The following is a 24,118-nucleotide window of genomic DNA, read 5'->3' as shown; positions in this document are numbered from 1 at the left end:
GTCCTAAAAAGATATTCCATTATCTCCATAACCCTTCTATAAAGTAAACACAGTCATGTTCTAGTACACTCAGTCTTCAAGTCCCAGCAATAAGCCTGTATACATATATAATATATGACAGATTCTGATATAGTAAACTACTTGGAGTTTGTGGAACTTCCCTTGGAGTTCACTATAAAGGGATTCAACAGCACTCCATACACCAATACGGAGAAATACCAAAACACTGTTTGTGCCACCTATAAAGATGATCAATTAAATATCAATAACATTTCTATAGTGCTTTTCTCCCATATGTCTCAAAGCACTTAGGCTCTCTCAGATTCAAGTAAGCAGCTTTTTATTGAGGAATCCAAATGGCAAACTACTGTATTGGCCTAGTTTCAAGCTGCATACAAATTGCAAAAAATTGCCATCACATTGGGAAAAATAGTATCTCATGATCTCTAGTCACCTCGACTTCTGGTTGAAAACTAATATACATCTTAACATTAGTGAAATTTCCATTGAGGCAGGGAACACACTTGACTGTTTTCGTGCACATTTTCTGCACAGGAAAACTGAGAACTCGTGTTAATCAATGGGCTAGTTCACACTTAATGTTGTTAGCACGCAGAAAAAAACCTGACATTCTGCACGATGACTCTGCGCATTTTGCCAGTTATCTCTATCAATTACACCAGCTCCTGTGAAAAAAACGTGTGCATTTTCCTGCATAGAAACACATTTGGTGTGCAGAAAAAGTATGCAGAAAAAACGCGCGCAGAAAACTGAAAGACAAGTGTGTTCCCTGCCTCAGTGTGTAAATACGATTAAAAATGATGACAAATCACCTCCCCCACCACCACCACCCCCAAAAGAAAAAAAAAATCTGTAACAAAGTAATAAATCCTTCTGACTGATGTCATATTGTCACCACTGGGGGTCACTGTGATCCAACATATGTAACTTATGTCTGTGTAAAAGATAATACAGTATAGAAGACAACTGTACACCATTTTCTCTTCTAGAAGTTCGGTCATCACCCCTGTGGAATAACTTCTTCTGTAGAATAACTTCAGTTCTAATGAGTGACAAATTCCTGAGCATTTTATAAGTAGAAATGGATCCTTTTACTTTAGGCAGCAGTATAACTTATAGACTCTGTTATGCATATGTTAATTGTTTAAATGGTGTTGAAACTCTTTATATAATAAAATAAAAATTCCTTACAATAAATGTATGTTATCTCTAACACCTTTCTGTGTTCAAAGCCTGGTAAATATTATTTTTTCTTTATATTCATCCTGGGCAATTGTCCATCTACAGGAAGGCCAGCGAGGCCACAGTGTGATCTCACTTCTGCCCTTCCTTTTTTTTTTTACACCGGTAAAGTACTGGAATGTACTCTGTACACTCCAGTGAAAAGTGCAGAAGAATCTCAAGTTCAGAAAAATTAATGTCTTCCCATAAAGCTCCAGTCGCTAAGGGACAGGTTCAAACAGGTACATACTCCTGAATATGCAATTATGTATTGAGAAAGAATGAGGTTATACACTTCAATTTATGTGAAATTGATTTTTTTATTTTAAAAAGCAGAGAGTGCTGCTACCTCCACTGGTGGTCTTGAGAGTAGTTTAGGAAAATCTCTTTGACTGATGTGGTCTCTGATAATAGGAATATCCTGCCCAGTCTAGAAAAGTTAGTTATTAAACTACACAGGGGGTTGTAATATTTTATGCTTGGTTACTTGCTAGAAGTCTTTGGGTTTTTTTCCCAGTTCCCTTTTCATCAGCTGCTTTTTTTTTTTTTTTTTTTTTTTTTTTTTTGCAGTCTGGTTTCTGCTGTATTTATAGCAAACTCTTTTGAAATTAATTGCATGTCGACTGCTGTGTGTAGTCCTTAACTCAGCCCCTAAGTTATGCATTACTGGTGATAAGGCTTTGGTGAATCACTATGCAGTGTGGAAATTATGCAAATGCTGGTTTCTGTGTATAACTAGGCACAAAATGAATTCCAAACTTGTGTCATGATTGTTTAAGTATTACTAAAGTCAGAATATCCAATTTATCCCAATAGATTAGTCATGCTTTTACAAAAAGGTGACTGACTGAAAGGGTTATTATTTTTTGTTTCATTTTCTCCTGCATTTTTGCCATCCTCTTATCTCTGAATGAAGGAGATAAGTGCTTTAGAGAGAATCTCTGTGCAAGCTACAGAGAAAGAGACTGTGGTGCTCACAGATAGAGCTGGATATTAGGGGAGATAACTGTCTTTTGTATGACTGCTGTTTCAATGCTAGCTAAATTAGATTGGTGGGGGTTTGAGCAATCAAGAGGTTATTCCTTTTGATTAAAATTCAGATTTATGCCGTGGACACACAGCTCGTTTTTTGCGCCGGATCGAGCCAGCGCATCCCCGCTTGTCCGCGCGTGCATGCGGATCGATTGCCGCTCGTCCCCGCCGGCGCTTCGTAATCACAGCTCGATTCCCTGCCATTGTCCGCCGGCGGGAATCGAGCGGGCGCATGTTGAGCGGCATGATCGGGCCAGCTGAATATTATCAGCTGGCTGGATCAGCTGGTCGATACACGGTACAGAAACGTACCGTGTATCCCCAGCATTCGATAACTGTTATGTCAATTAGTAGTTCTGAGACAGGATCTTAACTGCATGTTATGCTAGATGGTAGTTCTACTTTAACCACAAAGGGCTGGTGCACACCAGAAGAGTTTGAGCGCTTTGTGATTTTATTTCAATAGTTTTTATTAGTTTTAACATGAACAGGAACCAGTATGCTCAGGAAGAAGTATGACTATGCATAGCACCACACCATGAATATCAAAAATTATAACAATTTATTAGAATAATTCATCAAAAGACACCATAAAGCATTAAAAACATCTAAAAACCAAAAGGACACCTCATCTCTTTGGTAATGATAATCTGAAAATACTCAAAATGAAGGCTATAATAGCCGTAATATACTGTATATCACCTGGGTAGCACAATGAGAGCTACCGCAGGGATTGAACCCGGGTTCAGAAAGCCATAAGCTAAAGTGCATGTACAGTCAAGAAAAAGTTTAACTATTAAAAACAATCAATAAGGGGGGGTGGTATCCCAGGGGTACAGTGCCAATACTGGTCTATGTAGTACAATACCTTGTCAGATTTACGATCCATAGGTAAGAATGAGTAAAGAAAAGAGGAGAGTAAGGAAGAAGTAATGAAAAGTAGAAAGGAGAAGACCATGAGAGCGGAGGGCCTGCCTATTCCTCCATAAAGAGAGAAAGTTGTGCACTAAGCACATTAGCCCAGGTTAGTAGTGTCTAAGATGGGAATTCATCTCGGACCCTAACGCTTTGTGATTTTAAAAGCTCCTGCTAATGTAATGCTATGTTTGTGTGCACACTGGAGCAATGTGATTTTTGTAAAGATCCCCCGTAACATTACATTAGCAAGAGCTTTTAAAATCTCTAACATTTAAAAAGCTCTTGTGGTGTGCACCAGCCCTCAATTCCATCTGAACAACTATAGTCATCCAGATAGAAGCTGCTAAAGTGTAACTGGACACGTATTCACCTCCGGTGTTACTGCGGCAGATGCGAGCGTGCCTGCCATCTGTATTTACAAGGCAGCGATTTGTAAAGGGTATTACATGGTTCCCGAGCCAATCACACTGCCCGTTCAGGGGCCATGTCCATCCTTAATAACAAAAGTATTAAAAAGTGTAAAAAATAAATAAATATTAAACACTTCCTGGTAACCCAGGATTGTGCTTCTATCGCCATCCAGTGGCGAAAATAAAATTACAGCCACAAAACATTTGTAATATAAAACAAATCCCTTCCAAAGATCCCCAACCCCAGTTGTTTAAAAAAATACATAAATTGTTGCCTTAGGAACTCAGCTTTTTAATCTGTATGGCATGAGGTTTTTGTTACTGTCATTGTATTAAATAAAGGCTTGTAATTATTGGTTCGATTAAAAAAAAAAAAAAAAAAATACACCTTTTATTTCCAAATAATATATTGTCGCCATACATTGCACAAGGAACATAATTTAAATGTTGTGATAACAGTGACTAACATGCAGATAAAATTTTTTTTTTTTTTTTTTTTATAGTAGCATTGCTTTTTTTAAAATTATAATGGATGGAATTGAGAAATAGTGCATCTTTGTCAAACTTTTTTTTCTTATGTTTTTTTCCCCCCTGTAAAATGCATAGAAAATAAAGTCATTACTGAAAACAAGTATCGCCCAAAAAAAGGCTAATTTTGTTGCCAAAAAAACAAGATATAGATCATTCCGGTGTAAGAAGCAGTGATACAGTTACGGCCAAATGAATGGGAGGAGCGCTGGCAGGTGAGAATGTCTCTTGGTGGTAAGGATAAAATGGCCTGTGGGCTGAAGTGTTTAAAGGTACCCATACAGCTAGCGATTTTGGTGGCGGATCAACCAAGAGACAGATTTTTCCCACAATCCTTCAGGGCAAGGTGAGACATAGCTCCTTCTAGATGCAGGAACAGACAGCACTTCCCCTATAAAAGAATCAAATGGTAGTCCACCCGCAGTGCTGTTTGTTCCTGCGTCCAGGCAGGTCGGCATCTCCCCTTGGGGTTGTGCCTGTGTTGCTGGGCTGCAGGTATCATTTCTATGGGTGGCTGAGATGGTGGTACTAAGGCCGTCTAGCCTTAAAGAGGAGCTGTTAGGTATAAGGTTTCAGAGAAAATAAACACATATATCAGTAGCTAAAGATTGGCTGTACTTACATTACATATGCATTTCACTGTCCACGTTTGGATTTCACAGAATTTGTATATAGTATATGCAGAGATAGATGCTCCTGACAGCTCATGGCAGGCTCCATGTTTTTCTGTCAAATGTGTCGTCATGTCCTGCCTGCTTCCTGATCACAGAAAAGCTGGTACTAAATAACACAGTGTGCAGTGAATATTAATGAGCCATGTGGCTAGGAACAATAGCTGACTCCTGCAGTGTACTCTGCCCGGAGATTTATCAGTGCTACGCGCTGGACTGATTACAAGCTGCTGTAACGTCTCATTAGCAGCCGAGGGGAGGGCCCCAGAATGCTTTGCAGTATAGTATGCGGCTTGCGTCCTGCTTAAGTCTAACAGTTTGCTGATAAGCACACATCAAAGGTAACTGAGATTTTTATCTTCACTAATGGCTTTTGGGCTTCCTTCTAAACTGTTTAACACAGGAGAATAGAGGTTTAAATTAGCTTCTGCAGCCTGACAGTTACTCTTTAACTCCACACTTGAAGATTCTGTGGAGTTGCCTACCTTTCTCTGCTGACTAGTAGAGCAAGTGTGGAAGACATGGCGTTCCTTTCCACTCGTGGATGAGAAGGTGTCTGCAGGGAAGTGGCCGATGGTGCTGGTGAGGGCGGTTAGGGAGCTGCATGTCGTCCTAGCGTACGCATGGTCTTTCCGGGATATATAATTTCCGGCGGGTAGGCCAGAAGCCGCCTTTTATAACTGTGAGTTCCTGTTTCTCTCCGTCACTTCCGGTCCTGCCTCTGGCTGATCTCCATGAGCAGAGGACATTTAAAAGTGAACGCAGTGCGGGCTGGATGGTGGCATTTGTTGCTCTGCAGTGGAGAGACTGCAGTCTTGGTGCTGGATATCCTTTTATTGCAGAATGTCGTCATCGCAAAAGACTAAGAGTAACCCAGCCGCCCCGAAGGTGAGACAACAGTGTCTCTGTTGGGGTTTTTTTTTCACTAACCTTGCATGTGATGGGATTTGTGCTTTGCTGTATAATATGTATTCTTTGCAGATTAAAACAGCTGATGCAGGAGATAAAAGACCTCCTCCTACTTATAAGCAATGCCCTATGTGTAATGTGAAATTGCCATTGCCATATACCAAAATGTTGTCAACAATGTATGGAGAAAGTTTTGGGAGAGCAGTCGGGTCCTTCTGTGCTAGAGACCCTGCAGGCTTTTAGAGAAGAGATTAATTCTTCTTTATTAAGTGCAGGTGCTTCTACATCTCAGGGCACTGTTGCTGTTAATCCTGTTGCTGAGAGTGAGAATCAGAATCAGGCAGAGAGGTGTGTGAGTTCAGAGGAGTCGGACTCAAGGGAGGTGGAAATTGATGCTCCTTTGCGATTCAGGTTTCGGGTAGAAGATACCGAGGCCTTAATTGCGGCAATTAATGAAACTCTGGAATTGAATATTCATGCGGTAACTAATTTATCTATTCATGACCAGTTGTACAAAGGAATGGAGGAAAAACAAGACCTTGTTTTTCCGGTTCATAATGCTATCAAACAGACTATTCTGAAAGAATGGCAAGATCCAGAGAAAAGACTTCTTATTTCTAAAGCAGTTAAACGTAGATTTCCTTTTACTGTTGAGGATTCAGCTCTTTGGGATAAGGCTGGGTCCACACTAGACCCGGTTGCAGGACGGACACTGCAGTCCGGATCAGGGGAAGTACCCACCGTACTGCAAACTGATGAAAGTGTATCAGTTTCCGTTCAGGTTTTTCCCTGACAGAAAACGTCTCTATCATTAGGAAGGAGTGGGAGGATTTTTTGGGCCAATCATAAAGCTCAGGCTATCCGTTTTCACATCCGTTTTTTGCCTGTGGAGCTGGAGATGCGTTTTCTTATTGCTTTCACTACCCCTGCGTGTATCCGTGGTCCTGATCCGTTGCGTGAAAATGCAGCAGGTCCGGACCTTCCGTTCAGGTTTTGAAAACGGATCCCCGCAAACGCAGACGGATCCGTTTTTTACTTGGGTGAGGCTGGCTGCTATTTTAAACATTAGTATCCGGGACTCCGTTTTTCATCAGGTTTGAAAAACGCAGCCACGGATACGTTTCCGGACCTAGTGTGGACCAGCTCTTAGTGTCCAAAATTTAGATACTCCTTTTTCACAGGTTACAAAACAAGGAGATTTAGCCTTTGAAGAATTGGGGGATCTTAAAGATCCTGTGGATAAAAAGATTGATGCTTATCTTTAAAGAACTTGGGAAGCTTGTGCAGCTACCTTTTTAGGTCTGCAATAGCTTCCACTTGTGTGGCTAGAACTTTAGAGTTGTGGATAAACCAACTTCAAGCCAATATTTTAGCAGGTGCATCGGTTGAACAACTGATGAATTATATAACCATTCTTAATAAAGCAGCTAATTATTTAGCTGATGCTTCTGCAGAGACAATTTAGGTTCACTGCTAGATCTTCAGCTCTGGTAAATGTATCACGCAGAGCATTATGGTTAAAAACTTGGGCTGGTAATTTAGCATCCAAAAACAGACTTTGTGGATTACCTTTTTCTGGAGATCTTTTATTTGGTCTTGAGTTAGATCTGGCCTTAGAAAGAACTTCTAACAAAAAGAAGACTTTTCCCAAAAAACAGTAAGTCACTAACAGATTTTTTTTTTCAGAAAACAAAAACTGATCAGAGAGAGGCTTCTAAAGATCAGAAAGGAAATAAAGGTGGTTTTTTGATCAATCAAAAAGAGGGTTTAGATCTAAACCCACAGACTCAGACGAAATCACAATGACTCGTGTCTGGCAGTAGGGGGAAGACTGAGATATTTTTCTCACAATTGGTCAAAGGTGGCAAAAAGCCCTTTCATTCGACAAACGATCAGATTTGGTTATCAGATAGTTTGCCCTTTCCCCTCCATCAAGATTTTGTAATCTCAAGGCCTCCAAAAGATCCGGTTCTAGTTCCAGAGATTTTGGACATTTTACAAAACATGCTAAATCATAATGTGATTTGCAGAGTTCCAAAATTGGAACAGAAGAAGCGATTTTATTCAACAATATTTTTAGTAAAGAAACGGTCAAGTTTCATCTGATATTAAATCTAAAAAAGTTAAATCCGTTCATGAAAAGGAACAAATTTAGCATGGAAAAACTTTTTCGGTGAAGGATCTGCGGTTTCCAGGGGCGTTCATGGCATCTCTGGATCTCAGGGATGCTTATTGGCACGTTCCAATACACAGAAGATCCCAAAAGTATCTGAGGTTTGCTTTTCAAGTAAACTGGGTAGTGATGCATTTCCAGTTTGTCTGCCTCCCATTTGGGATCACTTCCACTCCAAGAATGTTTAAAAAAATTCTGGAGGAAGCTCTGATTCCCTTAAGGGAAAGGTCGGTTATGGTGGTTCCCTACCTTGACGACCTTCTAATTTTAGGCAATTCTGCGGCAGAAATAAGGGGTCTTCTGCAAATAGTCTCAGATCATTTGCAGTCCTTAGGTTGTATTATAAATCAAGACATTCATGTCTGATTCCAATCCAAAAAACTTTGTTCCTAAGCATATTAATAGACTCGCTGAGTCAAAGCTTTTTTCTTCCTCCAGAAAAAGGGGAAAAGTTAAGAGACAATTCGGATTTTGCAGGAGGAGATCCGGCCTACACTAAGACTGGTGTCCCGAGTGTTGGGATTGATGTCTTCAACAATGGTAGCGGTGCCATGGGCACTAGCACATATCATAAAACTGCAGAGCTTTCTGTTGGAAAATTGGGATGGGCGATCTCAGAGCCTAGAGTTCAGAGTGACCATTCCAAAATCGGTTCTGTCTTCTCTTCAGTGGTGGTTGGAGGATTCCAATATTCTGAGGAGCAACCTTTGGAAATATCCAGTGGAAAAATACTCACCACAGATGCAAGTTCGTGGGGTTGGGGGGCTCATGTGGGCCATGTAGCCTTTCAGGGTAAATGGTCAAAACAGGAGTCCCTGAACTCTTCCAATTGGAGAGAATTGAAGGCAGTAAAAATGGGCCTGACTCGAGCAAAAACAATACTGTACCAATCTCATGTATTGTTACAGTTGGACAACGTTACGACAGTAGCGTTTCTAAACAAACAGGGTGGCACGAAATCCCTGTTATTGCAGGAAGTTGCAGAAGAGAATGTATTGTCCTTGAGAGCGGCTCATCTCAAAGGCACGTTGAACATAGATGCAGACAAATTAAGCAGAAACAAAGTTCTGTCCTCAGTTTGGTCACTAAACAAGGAAGTGTTTCTACAGATCACAAGAAGATGGGGAGGGGGTTCCATCTGTGGCAAGGGGAACTGTGGCATCCACATCCAGATCGGCTGAATCTGGCAGTTTGGATCCTGAGCTAGTCTGGTTAAAGAGTCTCTTGGGGTATCGGATAAAGCAGCCTCAACGCTGATTGGAAGTCGTAAAGATGTCACTAGGAAAATGTGCTTAAAATATTGGAAGTTTCATAGTGTAAGGCTTGGTGGTGTATTCTCCACAGTCAGCATGCAACGCATGAGCTGACGTGGAGGAGGTACACACACTAGCACCAGGAAACAGGCTATCCCTAGTATAGTGGAGGGGAGGACTGACTCCAATAGGAGATTGTGGCGCACAGAGCCGGTGCAGATCTGACAGCCACAAACAATGCTTTCGTTATAACGTCTCAGCGCAAAGTAGCGCTGAGCGCATAAACCAGAACTGAGGAGATCAGGACAGGTAGACAGAATGAACGCTTGCTAGCTAGCGGCTACTTAGCGACAGCAAGCGTCCAAAACCAGACAGACTGGAATGAGGCAGCCAATGCGTTGCGGCGATGGCGTGCCTCACAAAGACAGGACAGGATAGTCAGGAAATAGCAGGATCAAGATAGATGAACGTAACACAGATAAATATACAATAAGTATGTTTTCCTAGCGTATTACAATTACAGCTATCAATGAAACTATTTGTAACGTCTGACTAACATATGTATATATCGGCAATGAACCGATATATGACATAAGCAGGAACGCTGACTAGGACTGGAGTAATACAGGGAACAGGACTCAGAAGGATTCGCTATCTCTTTGCAGAGATGAACGCAATCCACAAACAGTAACAGAACAGGATTCAGAAGGATTCATTATCTCTTCGCAGAGATGAACGCAATCCACAAACAGAACCAGGAGCAGGGTAACTACCTCAGCACGGGTGGTCACGGTACGCGCAACCTACCAAAACGTGCTGGAAAGCTGACTAACTGCACACAGGATATAAACAGTTCGTGTACGTATACATCAGCGACACTGATGTATCAACGTAACACGAATACAAGGAAAATAATAAACGTGCTGGTATGCATATATATTGGCAATGAACCAATATATGATGCAAAGACCAGCAAAGTATCTTTAGAACAAGAAACACGATCGGGGGCTGAAGCGACAGCAAGACTAGCTTAAACTGAAGCTATGAAAACCCCAGGAAACCCTGCAGGAAGCAGATCTTTATACTGAGGTCATCCAATGGGAGCAGACATGCAGATTCCCACACAGGTGAATGATAATCAGTCACAAGCTGACAGCAGGGAAAGACAGACAAAGCTATGCAGCTTGCATGGAAAGACATCAGAACTGCCTGAGCTGCAGCACTACTACTTACAGCAACACCTGCTGCAGCAGCGATCATTACACATAGCTTGTCTATTCCGGCAGTTCTGGATTTTCTCCAGGAAGGTTGGGATAAAAATATTTCTGTCAGTACACTTAAATTGCAGATGGCAGCTCTAACTGCATTCTCAGGTATTCCTATTTCTTCCTGTCCCTTGATTGAGAGATTTATGAAAGCTGTCTCAAGGAAATTGTCGATTTTTAAACCATATGTTTCCCCTTGGGATTTATCTGTTGTATTACAAGGTTTATCTAAAGAACCATTTGAGCCGTTACAAGATTGTTGACTTAGAATTCTTAAGCTTAAAGTAGTATTCTTGATAGCAATTACTACGGCTAGGAGAGTCCGTGAGCTTCAGGCCTTATCAGTTAAGAGTCCCTATTTTCAAGATCTTCAGGACAGACTTGTTTTGCAGACAGATCCAAAGTTTTGTTCTAAAGTGATGTCTAGATTCCATAGATCACAGGACATAGTTTTACCTACATTTTATGTGAATCCAAGTTGTGAGAATGAAAGAATTTTTCACACTTTGGATGTTAGAAGATGTGTGTTAGAATATCTAGCCAGGACAGCTGATATGAGAAAGTCAGATTCATTATTTTTGTTATTTTCAGGTAAAACATTAGGTCAGGCTGCATCTAAATCCACTATTTCTAATTGGATTAAATTAGCGATTATTGAAGCCTATACGGTCATGAAAATTGACCCTCCAGCATCATTTAAAGCACATTCAACAAGGGCTATGGCAGCTTCTTGGGCAAATAAAGCAGGGGCTTCTCCTGAACAAATATGCAAGGCAGCAACATGGTCAGCTTTTTTTCTACGTTCATTCGCCACTATCGGATTGATGCATTGTCTGCTCACGATCAGGTGTTTGGAAGGAAGATTCTCCAAGCAGTGGTCCCACCCTAAAGTTATATTACTTGTTAATCGTCTCACCTTGCACTGAAGGATTGTGGGGAAAAAAGCAGAGTTAGTACCTGCTAACGATGTTTTGAACAATCCTTTAGGGCAACGATCCCACCCTGGTATATTGTCTTGTCAAATATTGGCACTGGTTGTGGGTTAGTTGGTTGCTTACCTGTCGGGTACTTGTCTAAACACACTGAGGGTGGAATAACCATTTGGTTCTTTTATAGGGGAAGTGCTGTCTGTTCCTGCGTCTGGGAGGAGCGACGTCTCGCCTTGCCCTGAAGCATTGTTCAAAACATCGTTAGTAGGTAGTAACTCTGCTTTTCTCTCTGATTAAATCTGATCGGTGAGAGTCAAGGAGTTGGAGCAATATTTGGATACCTGGAGTCTGAGTCGGTAGCTTTATAAACTGAAGAGTTGGATATCGGAGTCGGATGGTTTTTGTACTACCACCACAGCCCTGATAAGCATTAGACTAAGGAGTCTGAGCAATTTTGGGTACCTGGAGTCTGAGTCCGTGGTTTCATAAACTAAAGAGTTGGAGTTGGATGATGTTTGTACCGATTGCACAGCCCTTAAACCGCAAGTCAATTCAAGATTGATTTGGAGGATCGGCCTTGTGATGCCGCCACACTGCATCGTTTCCCCTGGCTCCCATTCCCCAAATGTTTTATGTCCCTCCCGGTGCCCTGTGCAGTTATACTTTACCTGCTGCTGTCTGCACTGCCACTGTCCTCGTACTTCCACATTTGCGCCCCATGTGGTTGCTGGCGTTTATAGCACATGTGAGACATCACAAATGCACCCCATGTGCTATATGCCCATAGTTACGTGGGCCCGAAATGTAGAAGTATGGCAGGCATTGCGGGGGACACCAGTGGATGGCGTGACGGGTAAAATATAACTGCATGGGGGACATAAAACATTGGGGGGGGGGGGGGTCAGCAGCCGGGAGTTACCTTCAGGATTATCGTATGCTGTTACAGCTGTGCACCTGATCCAACATGTGGTCCTGAAATTTTCCAGTGTCTGATACATGCAACCAATTTCGGCCAGAAATTGGATTCATAGTCAGTTGAGCATGCTCTTGGGGCACAGATTTTCATCTGATTCAGTTATATTGAATTAGATGGTCGATCAGCTACCAAGTATTGATAAGAGTGAGCAGAAACTTTAAAAAAGAGCTAATTCTGGTGTTTGCTGAATCAACCCCGAAGAAGCAGATCTTGATACAGAAAGTGTAATACTTGCAAATGAGCCAGTAGGCTTTTTTTTTCGAATTTGTGTTTTATATTTGTGGAAACTGAGGATGTGTGCTGTTTTATATACCGTAATATTCTGGCTTTTTATGTGTGTGTTTTTTTTGTTTTGTTTTTTCTTTTACTAAAATCTTCACTATTGGATAGCTTACTCTTCATTTGACACAGTAGTGATGATATACTAAAGGTGACGAGACTAAATGTTGTTCATTTCAAGCCTTTAGTCTTGCTCATTTAAGGGTTTTATTTTTCCACTTGCACTGCACATAATTGAATGTTTAGAGTAAGAACAGGTTTATTTTGCTGTATGTAAACTTTAGTAACTAACCTCAGCGACCTTAATAATTTGTAAGGTGGTGTCACACCTCAGACTATTGCTTATATGTGGTTTTCCTGTGTGATAACACATGTATATGTGACAGACAGAGACAAGATTCTGTAGAGCAGTTTATAAACCTAAATGTTGGTTGAGAAAGCAGACTAGACAGTCCAAAAGCATTAACATTGGGACTGTACTTCAGTTTTGTTGCTGAATAGTTAATATAAGGATCAGAATACAGAAAAAGAAAAATTGTTACTAAAGTTAATTTGAATTTAGAGATTTTGTCTATTAAACAGCTAAAAATACACCACAAAATGAGCTGTATATACTGAGTTGTGTAATTTGAACAAAACAGAATAACAGATTACCTGCAGTCTAAATGTCTGGCTTGGACAGTGGCTGAAGAAGTATGGGAGGGGATTGGAGAGAAGGTTAGTGGCTTCTGGTTGGACACACCTGGTTGTGGGGCTAGGAAATGGATCCGGTTACTGTAAATGTGAGGGTGAGAGAAGTATCCCAATCCACATAGTAAATGTGAATTGGATGATGTAGAAAGTTGTGCAGGTATTTTTTAAGCTATTCATTAATAAGAAACAATAAGTATTTTAGCTCCAGACTTTTTTTTTTTTTTTATAGTGTAAAGTCTCATACGCATGCTACATGAAACTTGGCCTTGATGGCTGAAAATAAACGTCTCTGCCAAGTTTCTAGTGTGAGTACAGCAGCCTCCAACAGTTCACCCAGCAGTCAGCCTGGGGTATCGTTCGTCCCAGCCCTGGCCGAGAGCATTGTTTTTCTCACTCACCCACCCAGGACTTCTTACTGAATATGTACTGGCTGCAGCCAGGGTTCCAACTTCAAGTCAGATGCAGAGAGCCCTTAAAGAGACTCTGAAGTCTCTCCCCCCCCCCCCCCCCCCCCTGTTTTTCTCATATAATCCTGTTCAGCATGAATGCCCCAGTGAAATCTCTGCATCCCCTCGGCAGATGGGTGTTTATTGCTGTGTTTTAGACCAGCAAAGTTCAACGACTCTGGAGGTCACGGATCATGCTGCCCTGGCTTGCAGGGCTCCTCTTCCTGGAGAGGCTGAGCTTTGAGCTGTAGCTCAGCCTCTCCGCAATCAATATCCACGGATCTCTGCCTCCTCCCGGCCCCTCTCCGTGAAAAAAGACTGAGAGGAGGCGGGGATAGGCAGCGATCTGCAGAGATTGACTGCGGAGGAGGCAGAGCTACACCAAAAGTAAACTAAATATGAATTGTGCAACCACCTGCAGGAACAGACACTGGTCAAATTAACTTGTACAAAACACCACACACTACCAGTTCCACTGCCAGCAATTTATTTGGTTACAAAAAATCAGAAACAGGTTGCATAGACATAATAAATTGGCAACAAACTTCCATTTGCCAATAGTTGCATATATTCATCTGAATGCAACCAGAGCAAATCTATTCAAATAAGGAACAATTGTTCCCAAATGGTACAAATCACACAAATGTTAACAGGAGACGATGCTATCCCCACAAAAAGATCATGGCCGTGAAAACCACTGCGCGGGGGTGTTAGGAAAGGACCAATTACAATTAGCGTCCGTTATTCCTCACCTATGCAGTCGATTACTACACACTTGTAAGCGGAAACGGAGGCCAACCCTATAGCCACAACTGTAGCCCTGAGGGCCCGTTTCCACTGTTGCGACGCGATTTCGCCGGCATTCCGACGCTTGTAAAAACGCATGTGGATGCGTTTCCGCATGCGTTTTTACCCGCGATTTCGCGTGCGATTTCGCATGGCAGGGTGCCATGCGAAATTAACCATGACACTGCCAGGGCAAAATAACATTGAAAAAGGTGCGAAATCGCGGGTAAAAACGCATGTAACAAACGCATGCGTTTTTACTATTAAATACATTAGCGGCGATTCGCACGGATTCCCGACGCAGGCGAATTCTGTGGGTCCCGTCGTGCAGATTTGGCCCGCCGCCAAATCGCTCCCGCACGCCGCACATGTGGAAACAGCCCCGGCCACTTCAGTGTAACAAGCGAATCCGCATCTCGTCGCCGCATGCGGATTCGCTATGGTGGAAACGAGCCCTAAACCATAACCTGGTCCTCCACCGCACGGTGGGGTCACGGCAGTAACCAAATGAACCAGCTGACTAATCAGTCAGCTCCCCTGCCCTCCCTATGCCCCCTCCCCCCCCCCCCCCCCCCCGCAGATCAGCACACACACACACCAACAGACACACCTGGGGTCGTCAACCCAATTAGGCTCAGAGGACAATGTAATACTGATAGTCCATGTGAAAAAAAAGGGTAGACTGGCAAACTTTTCCTCAACAATAAAGATGTCACAACTGCATTAATAGTTTCTCGAATCCTCCAATAATAGTAGTATGGGACAATAGCAAGGAAGAAGGCAGTCCTAGATTGTAACTATCCCAGCAATTGCCATTCAGTTTATAAGTGCAGCCTGTAATGTAAATACATCGGCACAGTCTTTCCCAGTTCTAATACATTCTCTCCAACATGACTGTATGAATCCAAGACACATAACTTGATTTTCAGATTAAATAGTAGTTGTTGACAGGTTCTGGGCTTTAAACTTACTGTCCAGTGACAAGCTAGCTTGATTTTTCAAAACCACAGTGCATTGTATTCACGGCGTATGTAATAGTTGCCACTCCTTGCTGCGTGGCACGCCGTCTCTAACACGTGGTAATGCCCGACTAACCGGCTATAAACTTGTTAGGCAGGAGTCACCCGTCTGATCTACTGGGACTCGGGGTGGCTTGCCATTGAAGTTGTCCAGACCTTTTCCATCTTTTAAGTCCGTAGGGTGTGAGAGCGCCGATCACGGCGGAAGGGCAGAGGGAGGAGAGTCTGAAGCTCTGCCTCATTGAGGAAGTGAAGCCCTGCGAGCCCCGGAGCTCTGCAGGGCTAATCCTCAGTCATAAATCACCCATCTGCCACGGGGATGCAGCGATTTCACTGAGTCATTCATGCTAAACAGGATTATAATGACAAAAGCAGGGAAAAAAATTGAGACTTCAGAGTCTCTTTAACCAGTATACTATCTAGCCATTATGAGGAATCTCTACTGAAATGCTTACCAAGACCATCCTAACACACCTGCTGACCAGGTGTGGTGCAGCATATCGGCCACATTGTAACGTGGGCTGTTGCACTGCAGTGCACCACTTATGTGATGTTCACAGCACGGCTGTTGCAGTCTAGTGTTGTTTTATTTTCAAATAAAATATTATCGCCATACATTGTACTAGGGACACAGTTTAAATGTTGTAATAACCGGGACTAATTGGCAAACAAAATGTGTGAGTTCTATTTATCATAGCACATCTTATTTTAAAACGAAAATGGCTGAAAACTGAGAAATTTTATTTTTTTTGCTTTTTTTTTCTTATTATTATACCCTTTTTTAAATGCATATAAAATAATTCGTAACAAAAAATACCAGCCAAAGAAAGCCTAATTTGTGTGTAGTAAAAAATAGTATACGGTAGTTCATTTCGGTGTGATAAGTAACAATAAAGTTATTAGTGAATGGGAGTCGTGTGATATGAAAATTGCTCAGATTTTAAGGGGAAAAAACCTGTGGTTGGGAAGTTGTTATTACATAATACAAAGTATTGTATGTGCCTTGGCTGAAAGAGTTGATTACTGCTACATTAATGCTGCATTCTCTTCTGCCTTCAAAACATTACCAGGTGGAGCTCTACAGAAAACAATATGTATTTTCAAAACTTTTATGTTTGTAATGAACAAAAATATTATTTTGCTTTTGGAATCTGTATGTTGAAATGAACAGCTAGAACAGTCACTGAAGTGGAGAGCAGAGTGACAAATACTGCAACATTGCTACATAAGTGAGTGTGGTAAAATATCCCATAGTGACAGGAAATCGCCAGCCACACTTGTTAGTTCCTTTTCTGCACAGGGTTTGTTGATGTCAGCACAAGCATAAATCCACAGCACCAGCTGACAGGAATGCTGTGTAAGGAACTTGTAGTAGTGAGCAGGTCTCTTTATTTGTTTGTGCTTTCAAGTACAGGCATTTACAGTATATATATACTCTTGCAAACAAAATATAAGTTAGCATCTCACAAAAAAAAAAAAAAAAAAAAAAAATTCCACACATCCCTCTTATTTGCACATCTTAAAGGAGAACTGTTATTACAGTTCTTAAAAATTTGTAACATTATTTCATTATTATTATTATTATTTAGTATTTAGCGCCGACATATTACGCAGCGCTGTACAGTGTGTATATATATATATATGTCGTCACTAACTGTCCCTCAAAGGAGCTCACAACCTAATCCCTACCATTGCCATATGTCTATATTATGTAGTGTAAGTACTGTAGTCTAGGGCCAATTTTAGGGGGAGCCAATTAACTTATCCGTATGTTTTTGGAATGTGGGAGGAAACAGGAGTGCCCGGAGGGAACCCACGCAGACACAGAGAGAACATACAAACTCTTTGCAGATAGTGCCCTGGCTGGGATTCGAACCAGGGACCCAGCGCTGCAAGGCGAGAGAGCTAACCACTACGCCACCGTGCTGCCCCAATATGGTTCTTTGCAAGAATTTCTGTGGCAGAGCTATTGGTGTGGAATAATCCATTGTTGTGAGGGAAAGAAGGGTGGGTTATCACTTGCTTCACTTGGTTAGTGTCAGAGCAGTGCAACACTATAGGCAGTTTATCTACTGCCACACATGGGCCACCCACGTTTGACCTCGATTTTCCAACCCATCATCAATATGTTCCCTTTTTTTCCCCTCCAAAATCAGAGTCATCGCATCTGCAGGGTATCCGTTAGGAAAATTATGTGTATGGGGACCTTTAAAGAGAGCTGCAATGCTGTAAGTCAAAGGGAAGCACAGCAAGGTCTCTGTCTTTCCTACACAGATCACAACTTACAGTCACTAGTAGTAGCTACATTTCATCTCAAGTGATTTATGGGCCACACAAGTAGCTGATAAAGCCTGCTTTGAATCATACTTTATAAAGTAACTTCTAGTGCAGCTAGAGCTGTCTCCTTATCTCTCTTCCCATAGTAGCTGTAAATTCATGTGGTGCTCAGAGGCAGGTGCAATATTCTACATGGCAATTTTGGTCTCTGCTAATAGTTAGGCTAAATATGATTTTGCCTCCTTAAAACAGTGGGTATTTGCTGTAATTCAGCTTTAAGTGAGCAAGTAAGGTTTCCTATAATGCATCACTGCTGAATATGCAAATCATTTCTTTATGCCCCTTTTTGGTCTCTGCCCGGCATATCATTACGGCGCTGGGCAGTCCGGCACAGGGCGTGCTGAATAGCTGCTCTCCCTGCTGCCACTAAACTCCCCGTCCACGTTAAATACCATTCCTCCTCTGAGTTGTAGCAACTTGAAGGGGAGATATACCGTATATACTCGAGTATAAGCCACGATTTTGGGACCAAAAAATTGTCCCAAAAGTAGGGGTCTCGGCTTATACTCGAGCCTTAACTTAGTGCCAGTTCCCCCCCCCCTTTCCCGAGTGCCTCCTCTATCAAATACCGTTCAGCTTGTGTGGGCAATTTGTTCATTGTGCCAGCCGAATGCACCGCAACTGATGTCACGGATCCCCGTGTCTCCAAACCTCACCCCCCTCATTGGGATATGCTGCGTGGTGTACTGCGGGAGCAGGAGCCTTCACTCACCCGTCCTCGCCGGCAGAGTGGAGCAGCGAAGTATATGCCTGCTCTCTGTCCCCCATTAGCACACGCTGATCAGAAAAAGCAGGAGCGGGAGTCGTTTCACTCACCGTTCCTTGCCGGCAGAATTCCCCTGCATGCCTGTCATGGACTTGCTCCTATGACATCAGGCAGTGGTGTCTCGCCACTAGAGGGCTTCATAGGAGCGAGTCCATAACAGGCATGCAGGGGAACTCTGACGGCGAGGAACTGTGTGTGAAACTACTCCCGCTCCTGCCTTTTCTGATCAGCGTGTGCTAATGGGGGACAGAGAGCAGGCATATACTTCACTGCTCCGCTCTGCCGGTGAGGACAGGTGCGTGAAGGCTCCCGCTGTACACAACGCAGCATATGCCAATGAGGGGGATGAGGTTTGGAGACCCGGGGATCCGTGACATCAATTGCCGTGCATTCGACTGACAGAATGAACAAATTGCCCGCAAAAGCGGAACGGCATTTGATAGAGGAGGCACTCGGGTGGGACGACACTGGCACTATGACACGTTGGGAGGGGAGGGGGCACAGCATGTCACTTGTATCTGCAGTGTTTCTACTTGATGCATGGAGGCAGATATATTGTTAACAGCCTGTGCTTGCAAATGAGCTTACCTGCCATCTCTGCCGTGGCAATCAGAGGACCCAGGGAACAGCCAACTTAAAACTGGTGATTAGACACTAATGAGGGGGGAAATAGACAGGCTAAACTCTCTAAATACATACAATGTGCATTTCTCTATGTTTTCCTTCTGTCCTGTGCAAGAAGTCAGGTCCACTTTAACTAGCAATAGGGGTTGCAGAGGCTGAGACCGCAGTGGGCCCCCTGGACCAGTCCTTCCTAATCTTGTTAGCTTTTAGTTGATGCTATGCTGGCAATAAACACCCCTATATGTGCATTGCATAGTGCTAATCCTTAAACTGTTTCCCTACTCTGATTACACCTTATTATAGCTGCTGCATTTCCTATCCTCGGCTTATACTCGGGACACTAATTTTTCCCTGTTTTTTTTAAGGTAAAAGTTGGGTGGTCGGCTTATACTCGAGTATATATGGTAATTCGGGGCCTGGCAACCACCAGAGCCCCAAATTCCCATTACGTGGGGTGCACATCATAGCATTACTGCTATGACAGCACCCAGCTTCGGCACTGAAATTAACTGCTCCGTCTCTAAGCCCCCTATGCCTTCCTAGTTGTTCTGGGTCACCATGCGCTATCTGGGTTTGATAATAGCTAGGACAATAGTCTGAGGCTAGGTTCACAGTGAGACTTCATGGTCGGGCATTATTAAGTCTTATAACGCTGCTTACCGCACTGCAATGAAAAGTGTATGCAACGTTCACAGTGTGACGTTAGCTTTGCGTTGTAACATGTTGCGTTATGATAACGCACTACTGCAGGTTATTACCTCTAAAAGCAGACGTTAACAGATACAGGGAAGCATACTTTTCACTGCCTGTATGCTTCACTGTACCTACTGTATGCAACATTAACATGGCAGTAATGTGTGTTACCACTCTTTTATTGCGTTGTAATTTTGTGATGCGCCGTTAATGTCGCACCACAACACAACATCCCACTGTGAACCTAGCCTGAGGCCCTGTTCACAGATATCAGCTGCATTGCAGAATAATTCTGCATGTCAACTCACTGTACTGTGTTGCACTGTACTGCGCTGCAACCGATCGCGTTATTCTAACTCACTACATGCAGGATTTGTATTAAGTGGTAACGTACGGACTGACGCAATACAAATCTACATCCAGCAGGTGGTGCTGTCGCTCTGACTGGACATAGATTCAACGTCCTGATGAATAAAGCGTTTCCGACGATCTCGGCGCTCTGAACCCACCGCAATTCGCTCGCTCTGCCGTCTATAAAACGGCAGAGCTCTGTAAGCAGGTCAGGAGTCACTTTCATTGGCTCCTGACCACGTGATCACGGAGAGCCAATCACATTGGCTCCCATTGATAGACAGCGTCAGAAGTCAATGAAAGCGGCTCCTGACCGGCTGACAGTGCTCTGCCATCATAGAGAGAAGAGCAGAAAGAGGAGCCTGCAGCGATGAGACAGTGTTGTGACCAGCGGGTATGTGCGGTGATTCGGCATCATAGATGTGGCCCACTGCACCTTTAAATATTGGCAGCCCGCATATAGAATGGCAGTGCTGGCACCACCCATCCACATACTATAGATGCCAGTGAGCAGTAATTTGCAGTCTTCCAAACCAATTCTGCATCAGGCGACACTGCTGTCCCATTGGACAGCAGGCGTCACCTGGGTATGCTTCACTGTCTGGTGTACTGTAATGATCTGCTCAGCTGCCTGTGCAGGCAGGCAGCTTTTTGACCATTGTTTAGGTTTGCATGCTGCAGGACTCTGGAAAGGAGAGCTTCTGTCAGTTTTGCAGCTTGTGCTTGCTGAGGAATTTGCATACGTTGTCATGCAAATTGCCTGGCCACATTCATTGGAGGCGTGTACTATGTGTTTCCCACAATGCTTGGCTGGTCATAAGGATTCCTTCCTGTGAAACACTCCTGGAGGAGTGTCAGCCTTACTCTTTGTTTGAAGATCAGCTTAGAGTAATTTCTGAAACTGCGCTAGGCAGGTTCCCCTAGTGCAGTTAGGATTGCTTATCTGTCTTGTTTGTTCTCTTGCGATTGTCCTGTCCCAGCGGTGGTCGACAGGAAATCGTTCTGATCTCTGTTCTTGGAGTATAGCTGGTGCAGTGGTTGCTACCAGCTATCTCTTCTGATCTGTCTCACTTGGATCGCACTAGCATCTTGCGCTAGCGCTGTGGATCCTTCTGTTCTGTCTCCTTGGATCGCGCTAGCCACTTTCCGCTAGTGCTGTGGATCCTTCTGTTCTGCTACTCTGTACCTGGATCGCGCTAGCCACTTTCACTAGTGCCGTGGATCCTTCTGTTCTGCTACTCTGTCTGCCTGGATCGCACTCGCCTAGCGCTAGTGCTGTGGATCCTTCTGTTCTGCTACTCTGTACCTGGATCGCACTAGCATCCTGCGCTAGTACTGTGGATCCTTCTGTTCTGTCTTCCTGGATCGCGCTAGCCACTTTCGCTGGTGCTGTGGATCCTATCTCTCGCTTGTCCCTGTTTTCGTGTGTCTGTCTTGTCTGCTACGAACGCTTGCTGGAGGCTCGGTGAGGTAACCGTTAAGCAAGCGCTCGCGTCCTCTGTTAAATGTTTGTCTGTCAATGGTTAGTTAGGCGTGCTTGTCTCTATTGTGCTTATCACGTGGAGACCGCGCATGAACGCGTGCACTGTTGCGAATGAGTGCGGTGTTCGCGTTCAGTTAGCGTTTGTTATTCTCCGTATCTCCTCATTGTATGATTTGCTGTGCCTTTGCTACCCTCGTATTCTGTTCTGATCTGCCTTGTGTCACTTTTGGCAATCGCCTTTCTTGCGGTTGCGTTTCTGTTTCGTATCTGCTGTTGTGTGTGCGCTGTCGCGGGGTGGCGACTAGATTGGCGCACACACATACAACCTGTCTCTTTGCTCGTTCTCATTCGCAATCGCTTCTCTTGCGATTGCGTTCTGCGCTTCGTACAATTCCTGTCTGGCATCTGTGGAGGTACAGAGGATTGGTTCCTCTGCACTCCTCAGCGCCATCTGCCGACAGGAATTTCCCTCTATGGGTGCGTAGCACCTTTTTGCTGGGTTCCTGCAATTATACGCTTGTGGAGGATTTCCGCCGTATCGGCGCACGCGTTGTGCGCCGATCACGGAGAAAGTTCCACAATCGTTACATGTACAGACGTTTTTCGGGCACCGCATGACTGAATGGCTGCTGCTGGGGGTTCTCCTCCGGGCATGATTGGGGGAATCAATACCTAGGGCTTGATTCACAAAAGAGTGCTAACTTTTAAGCACGGCCGATTTCGCGCGAATTTTGCGTTTTTGCGTTCGCGCGCAATTAAATGTTATCATTTTCGCGCGCTAACGCGAATTTTCGCGCGAAAACGGTATCATTTCGTGCGAAAATTAACGATAACAATTTCGCGCGAAAATGTTTAATTGCGCGCGAACGCGAAAATTCGTGCGAAAACGGCCGTGCTAAAAGTTAGCACTCTTTTGTGAATCAAGCCCCTAGATTCAATATGGTTTTTCAACATCATTTTATGTATGTTCCGGCCCCCCAGCAGTCTGAAGTATGTTGACCCGGCCCTTGACTGAAAAAGTTTGGGGACCTCTGCTCTAAACTGCTTCTTCAGGTCAATATTGTGCCAATAAAGCTGAGGGGTAGTGCCTTGAGCACCTTTTTCTATCTTGATAAAGGCTTTCAAGGCTATATCCTTCAGCTATATTGGTACGATATTGACCTGAAGAAGCAGCCTGGAGCCATGAAAAGCACCGTCATATGTGCTTTAATAAATATATTTGATTCAATTGATTGACCTCGTAAAGGTAGGCCAACACTTGCCTTCATTTTTTAAACAGTTTTTAATAGTTTATTCTGGACGCTGTCTTCTATTGTGTCTTTAAGAGCCTAGCCAGTGGCTTCCCCTGTGGAGGCTAGAACTGGCCACACCTGCTAATTCCAGCAGTCGCCTATAAGAAAAATAGTGTTGGAGGAATTAGATAATTTAATCTCAGTTTCTTCTGCGTTGTAGACAGTAATCTCCTAACTCTATTATTTTCCTTTGTCTAGCTCGGTGAGCAGTAATTCAGGTCTACATTATGTGTGCTAAATATAGAGTAGAACTAGGAGCTGTTATATTGCAATATTCAATCCTCTATTAGTGTGAACCCCAGGAGAAATTATGTACAAGCTATTTCTGCTTTCGCTTATGTGTGCTGGCTAACAGTAGCATAATGTGAAAACATGAAGCATTGAGATGATTCATGTACATTCCACACATAATAGCTTTATATAGAAATCGCCTGCAAAATTGTGTAAATTACTGGCCCAAACAAGTTCCTAATCAACTAAGAGCAACATTTCCTTTAAAAACAGATGTGAAAGACTACCATTACCCCATATTAGTACCCTGTGAAGTCTCAAGTCATGACATTCAACTAAGCAATTGTTATGTGGGCTCACACCAAGTGCAATGGGAGTGACAACACCTTAGATGATATAATGTAAACAAACCCTTTCATCGGTAATCGACTAGGTAGGATTCTGGTATGTACACTTCATAGTCGTATTATGATGAGCATAGCACTTTGTAATTGTCCCAACGCTCTAGCTTAGCTTCTCATAATTGTGCTGCTATTGATTGGCCCATTTGCAAGCCTCATAAATGTGCATAAAATTTGTATTGGCTCTAAATTCTTAGCTGACCATCCCAACGGCTCATGCATGTTTATACACAATATTTACATTAATAATGCAGAAATGTATTATACAGGCATGCAGTTACACTCACTGCAGTTAAGGCTTTGTTCACATTGGCAAACGCGGACGGCCGTGCGTTCGGAACGCAACGCGTACGAACGCACGCCATCCGCGTTTGTATGCGTTGCGTGGCAGCCGCGCATTTTGGGAAAAAA

At 43.2% G+C, this 24,118-nt stretch overlaps 1 protein-coding gene across 8 annotated transcripts in view; it reads left to right on the top strand.

The window, feature by feature from the left end:
* The window catches only part of RNASET2 (ribonuclease T2), a 70,790-nt gene that overhangs the window by 8,868 nt on the left and 37,804 nt on the right, over positions 1-24,118 (top strand). Inside the window, exon 1 of one of the 8 annotated variants that reach the window (XM_068231772.1) lies at positions 23,661-23,750. The exons of the other annotated variants lie outside the window; for them this stretch is intronic. The gene's annotated coding sequence lies outside the window, so the exon portion shown is untranslated. Of the gene's footprint in view, positions 1-23,660; positions 23,751-24,118 lie in introns of those variants that run through there. 8 annotated transcript variants of the gene reach the window in all.

This window comes from Hyperolius riggenbachi, chromosome 4 (genome assembly GCF_040937935.1).
Source record: "Hyperolius riggenbachi isolate aHypRig1 chromosome 4, aHypRig1.pri, whole genome shotgun sequence".
NCBI lineage: Eukaryota > Metazoa > Chordata > Amphibia > Anura > Hyperoliidae > Hyperolius > Hyperolius riggenbachi.
The sequence above is the reverse complement of the archived record's forward strand: the minus strand, read 5'-3'. Positions and strand labels throughout refer to the sequence as shown.